A 7021-nucleotide genomic window follows, 5' to 3' on the forward strand; every position below is an offset into this window, starting at 1 on the left:
GCCGGGCGCCCGCCCCCCGCTCCCCCAGCCCCGGGTGCCTGTAGTCGGCTGCGTGGGGCCGTGGGGCTGTTCCTATCGTTCCCCCCCCCTCCCACCCCCGGCTGCCAGCCCCCTGCTGGGGCCGCCGAGCGGGGAGATCCCGGCAGCCGGCGGGAGGGGAGCCCCCTCCGAACACCCGGGGAACCCCCGCAGCATCACAGCCCACCCCGCCTCGCTGCGGCTGGACGGAAGGGAGGGGAAGGGGAGGGGAGGGCATCCCCGGCCCTCCGCGGGGGTTTGCTTTCGCCGCCGGAGCAGGAAGGAGGGGAGGATGGGGATGAAGGATGCCGGGAGAGGACGCTGCGGGCTCTGCCTTGCCGATGCGGCTCGCTCGGAGCCGAGCCGAGCTTCCACCCGGGGAAGGGGTTTGAGGGCAGCGCGGCCATGTACCCCTTAGCCGAGCCGGGCTTCGATTTCGGCACGGCTCTCCTGCGGGGGATGCTGGTCCTACCCCCGTAACACAGGCTGCCGTCCTCAAAGCAGTCGCCGAAGTGGGTGGCTCTTCATGGGAGCAGAGCCGAGGACAGCTACTGCCCCTGCCCTGAGCCATGGACCTCAGCTGAAGCCCCCATCCTGCTCTGACATCTGTAGAAGGACCCAAATCCAGAAGGGATGGCATCATCAGCCCTTTCCCTTTCAGTTTCCTGGTTGCAAGGAAGCCAATATCTGCTTTGTGCTCCCTGCAGCCCTGTTGCCCTGCAATTTCTGCCACAACACAGCAGCAGGATCCCCTTTTCTCTTAGAGCTGATCCGTGAAAACCTCCCCGCAGAGCTGAGTATTCATACGGCCGCACCTTGGTGCACATTGGGATACAATGGGTCCAATCTAATCCTTCTTCCTTGTCAGCTAATAATAATTAAATAAAAGAGACAAAGCCTTACAGATTGCATGTAGTTTCCATGAGAAGTCCCCCTCCCCCATCTGGGGGAGTTTTCCTGGTATCTCCTGAAGAGACGCCAACAAATCCAAAAGCCCTTCCAGGCACACGGGGAAACAGATTTGCCACCTACTAAAGCAGCTCCCGCTCTGCTTCCCAAAGGAGTTCTGCTCAGAGCCATCCTTCTATTTCCCAGAGCTGGAGGGATAACACATGGAAAGACATCTGGAGGTGGAAGGGCCACACTTCTTCACACCTGCTCTAACATCTATTGGCATCATCTGAATATCATTTACAGTCGTATTCCCAGCGAAGGCTGTGGGAGGCAAGGAAGTTCTGCTAACTGGGCCATTTATCTCTCTCTAGCTCCCGTTCCACCTCAGTACAACAGCGATGATACTTCCTGATGCCACAGCGGAGCTATCAGCATTAGTGAGGATGTGTGGGGCATGAAGAATAGAGCACTTACATCACACAACTCACTACGCCTTAACCTGGCATTACACAGGGAGAAGTGGGAGGTGAAGGGGGAAGGGAAGGAAATTTACGGCCAACCAGTTAATCACAGTTTTGAACCACAACAGTAAATGTTCAGAGTGAGATGGGGATGGTGAGTTATTTTCACGAGGGGGCAGTAAATTATTTTCATTAGCCAAGGGCTGCACGAATGTCAGATAGCAATGGGTGACTGATAGGCAGGCTCACCAGCCTGTTCGGCTTTTGTAGGCCTTACACCAGAGACACAACACTTTTCTGTCCGAATTACAAGCTGTTTTTTTCTTTCACTGGCATCCTCCAAAGGGTCTTGGATATTTCTAAGTTCCAAATTACCCCCATGCAAACTCGCTATTACCACCAAACAGGAAATGGGTTTCCATCTCCTTTCCAAACTTAAAACACCATCACTTAGGGTCAGGAATTCTCCCCCATCCTTGCTCCGTCTGGTGGGATAACTGTTGCACAGAATTATCTTTACTGACTGGGAAGCAGTTTAGCAAAGGGCAGTTAGCTAAAGCCTTCCGTCTCAATGCAGTCACCCAGGCTCTGAATCAGACCCTGTAGTGGTGCTACAGAAAATCTCATTGATAGTACTGCTGTTTGGGCCCCTGGTCCTACTGCACACCTGCTGGCACAAGCCCCCACCGACTTCAAAAGGAGCTTGGACAGATGGAGCACTCCAGGCTGTGATTTGGTTTGATGAGCAATTACTCTCCATTACTATTATTTATGATGTGTTGCTGGCAGCACTTGATGCACACAAGTTTGATATCCACCTCCTTGGCTGACACTGGAGGGCTTTGTAATAATCAAAATCAAGTGGTTCTGCTGAGCTGCAGTGTGCAGCCAGAAGGCTGTAACAGGCTCTGTTGGGGAAGTGCGGAGGGACCGCTGATAAACATCTCCCATGGGTCATGCTGGCCTTTGTCAGAAAGGAGCTTTGTTCAGTCAGATGGGTGGCAGTCTAAAAGTAGAGGAAAACAAGACAGGATTGCATCTGCTGGTCAAGATAACACGGCTGTGTCTTGGCTTATTCATAGATCAGCTGAATTATTGTGAATGACAAAGCACAGGACCGCTTGGTAAACCACACACAGACGCATTATGTGTTAGTAGACTCACGTGTACGTTCATCTGGAATATCTGGATCATGTTTACAAGAGGAAAAATGCAAATATAAATTCAGGAATATTCAGTTACTCTGCAAATACCTTGCTAGTGGAACAGACCAAAAGTGCCCATGAACAAAGGATCAAGGAACTGGTACTCAGTAAAATGGGCAAAGAGATATTCAGGAGTCAGGACAGTCAAACTGTCCATGGCATGGCTGAAACTGTCATTAAAATGCCACGTCCTTTTTTAGTAGGATATACTCTGAGAAAGGTGATGAAGAGCAGAGCTGTTGGGATTGTTCCCTGGTGTGAAAGATTTGAAGCTTGAGGACCTCCTGACCTAGCAATTTCGGATACAGCAAGACCCAGTACATGGAGAGTGAAGCCATCTGAGTGGGATCTCCGATTCAGAGTCAGCACTGTGCTGATGGTGTTGAGTATTTGTATCCTTCTCTTTCTATCCTTCTGCCAGATCCCCTATCTTATCAAGCAAAACATTTGTGGTGCTTCAGGGCATCTCTTTTTTCACAGAGAGTACAAAGATCTAATCCCATTTTTGGCTGCTTTCTAACACCAACCTCCACTCAACCCTTGATAGATGCTGCATCAAGCACCCTCATGTTCTCATCTCCAAAGGCTTCAGTGAAGTCTCCATCCACACACAAACCTATCTCATGGTCCTTTTCAAGTGTTATAACTCACTGTCAGTACGTCCACAAAATGAACCAACGTACCTGCCTGCATCTGGAAGCATCTATAGATCAGCCTGGAGAAGAGAAGGCTGTGAGGTGACCTGATAGAGGCCTTTCAGTATCTAAAGGGGAGCTACAGGAAAGAAGGGAACAAACTCTTTTGCAGGGTCTGTGGTGATAGAACAAGGGGAAATGGTTTCAAGCTCAAAGAGGGTAGAATTAGGTTAGGTATAAAAATATCTTTTACAGTGAGAGTGGTGAGGCACTGGAACAGGTTGCCCGGTGTTATGGTTGATGCTCTATCCCTGGAGACTTTGAAGGTGAGGCTGGATCAGGCCCTGGCCAACCTGATCTAGCTGTGGATGTCCCTGTTCGTTGCAGCAGAGTTGGACTAGATGGCCTTCAGAAGACCCTTCCAACTCTAAGGATTCTATGATTCTATGATCAATGACAAATGAGATTGTAAGCACAGAATAGCACTGATACCCAGCTCATTCAGGCAGTAGGAGCAATCTAGCCATAAAAGAGATCCTGAAGCTCCATGGGGGCTGATTTCTGGGATTGCTGCCCCAAACAGCACAGTGCTGCTGCAGTGCCATGGTTCTAACACCCAGCATAGCTCATGTATTGCAACTTCAGTGTTCAACAGCAAAGATGTGCTCGCATGTTTCTTCTCTCATCTTTTTGCATCCATCTTCTCCTCCTTCCTTACTGTTAAAAACAACTAAATATCAATTTTTTAGGGCTTTTATTTATTTATTTATTTATTTATTTATTTATTTATTTATTTATTTTTAGGGTTTTTAATGCTTAGCATTGAGGGAATATAAGCTGTGGCTATTGCTCCTGTCTGCTAAATGACCACAAATTGAAGCCCAACAGTCCATCAGTGGAACAGGCTGCAGTCATGCACAAAATACTCCCAGTCTTGGTCTTAAGTCACAGTTGCAAGTTTGATCTTTATTTTAAAAAGCTATGACCTAGTTTAAGCCAAAGTTACAGTCTGTGATCTGCAGATGGTCCAAGTGATCAAAATGTCACCTTCCGGCTTCCTTCTGTGTGACCTCCAAGAAATCGGGCCAGGCAAAAGAGCACACAAAAGTCTTATTAGGGAGCCTGACATTAACATCTGCTCCTTGAAACTGCCCATGGAAGCGAGGAGGAGATGCTCATGAAATCTCACAGCTGTGCAGAAAAATAAAAGGTAGCTATGACAGCCAGCTCTTCCTTCCCCAGACTGCAGATAAGCCTGATGAAATTAGCTGCTGCTGCCGCCTCAAGCTGTTTTCCTTTTCTCTGCAGCAATAAGGTGCAGCTGAAAACCAGAGCCTGTATTACCACCTGCATAGGGACTGAGGAACTGTGGGGCTGGTGCTGGTCTCAAAGCATTAAAGTCTGTCCATTTGTAGGCCTGTCCTTTTCTACCTCTTTGTACATTTTCTAGGGTGATTCCCTTGGAAATTGCCCTGGCTCTTTAACTAGCAAGTGGCCAAATTTTGGACTTGACATTTGTCTTGGTGGAGGAGGAAAAAGGAAGAATTTGTTAAGATATATATATATATTTATATATGTGTGTGTGTTAAATACCTCCATAGAAGAGATGCTCATATGAGGAAAAGACTCCAGATCTGCTGGTCTGAGAGAAAGCAGGTTGAATGTTCGCTGGATTTCAACGGCAGCAGCTTTGACCTGGCAGAAAACCTAGAAGTGAAAACCAGTCCACAGAAATCGGGCAAGAGGTAATGGCTTTAAGTAGTGCCCAGGGTGATTTGGCTTGGATATTAGGAAACATTTATTCTCTGAAAGAGTGATGAGACATTGGAATGGGCTGCCCAGGGAAGTGGTGGAGTCACCATCCCTGGAGGTGTTCAGGAAATATGGAGATGTGGCACTGAGGGACATGGTTATTGGGCATAGTGGTGATGGGTTGATGGTTGGACTAGATGGTCCTTAGTGGTCTTTCCAGCCTTAATGATTCTATGTAATCACCTGTGTCACCTCTCGCAAAGCTCCACCACTCAATGACCACTCAGACACTGAATGGCCTCCTGTGCCATACGTGGCAGTGGGAGACCAACTGCCAGATGCCATTGGCTCCACTGCCTGCTAGATCGGTGGAAAAAAACAGAGCATTAAAAAGACAGTAAATCTTCACCTATATAAATTATTGCATGGACAAAAGAAAATCAATTAAATGTATCTTCACAGTGTCTCAATGCCATTAAGAGAGTATCTCAAACTAATCAAAAGAGCATTCATAATTCACTCATGCTCACTTCCATGGATCCATGGCACAGTGCAGAAGGCATGTGTGCATCCATAATCTTGTCCCATTGTTTGACATAGTCCTTGTCTTTGAGACAGGGGGAAGGCTTTCAGCCAGCAAGGTTTATGCATTTTATGGGCCTTACCTATCAGCAGCTCCAAACCTTGGACTTTGGGTCCTTCTGATCTTGGACTATCTTAGTCTGTGACTTTCTTGAAAAAACACTTGTCTCAAACTCTTCTACTTCTCAACCCACTGAGCAGAGCACACTTAACCTTTTTGGGCTATTGGATCTGTCTTATCACAATTCACTTTCAGGCCCGGGAGGCAGGGCAGTACTGTAACATTAAAAGTCAAAGGGCCTGCAAAAAATAACATGGTTATTCAGGGAGGGAAAGCAAAAAGAGAGGTCTTCATGGGTCTTCCATTTCCCTCATCCAGTCTCATGTTTTATGACTTTCCCTCAGCCGTGTGCAATTTCTCACTTCCCCTCCTGACTGTCAGAGAAGGAAAGCAAGGCGAGATCTCACCTCCATGTGCTGGGACATCACAGGGTCAACCTGAAATCCTGATGTTTGAACTCTCATTGCTGCAACTGACAACTCTGAGGAATATGCTCTGGAATTGTTACTAGATGAAATTATTTTTCTACCTATTTTCAGACAGTTTTTAGGCTTGCAGATTGTGGCTAATAGGATATAGTATCCAAGTGAATCTATTAATTTGATACTTTCTCCTACTATGAAAATAATTAATTAAAATGATGGTACTGCAAGTCTAATCATACTGTGGATTCAACAACAAAAGGAGACACTCTAGAGATACTAGGAGGTGCAGTTTGTGCCTGCTTTTGCAAGGACATCCCATCAAATTTCCTTCAGCATAAATATAGGAATTTCCTTTTTGCCTTTAGACCTGAAGAAATCATATTTGCAAGGACGTGTCACACAAGGAAACCACCCACTTGTTTCCTTTACGCTTTCTACTATTAAACAAGGAAATACCCTCCCTTAGCAAACCAGTATCTCTTGGGTATTTTCTGGAAATATTTAACCAATGCTTCTAAATTTATACGGAAATTGAATGGTCACATGGCATGAGCGGAAGAATAAAATAAGAGAAAGGGGTTGTCACGTATGGGAGAAACCTTTGAATATTCACCTATATTTGACATAAACTGACCTATTGCAATTCCTTCTAGTGGAGATGGGTAAGAAAGGACTTTGCTCTGGGTGTATTGAATGCTAGAATGTTGTTTCTCCATGATATTCCATTACTGTTGGTAAAATAGGAGGATGACTGAGTGCTGGAGCAAAATCAGCACCAGCTTTGGGTAGGACCATAACATATGAAGCATCACACAAACTGACATGGAGATGCTGATTTTCAGGCTATCACTGGACATGGTCTGCTTTGCAGTAGTGTTATGGTTTTGTGATTTTTTTTTGTTGTCGGTATTCCACATCATTACATCATGTAAGGTACGGGCAGTTAAAGGGTTAATTCCCCGGTTACTGTAAACTGCCTTTTTTGGTG

Source organism: Numida meleagris, chromosome 2, assembly GCF_002078875.1.
Source record: "Numida meleagris isolate 19003 breed g44 Domestic line chromosome 2, NumMel1.0, whole genome shotgun sequence".
Classification (NCBI taxonomy): Eukaryota; Metazoa; Chordata; class Aves; order Galliformes; family Numididae; genus Numida; species Numida meleagris.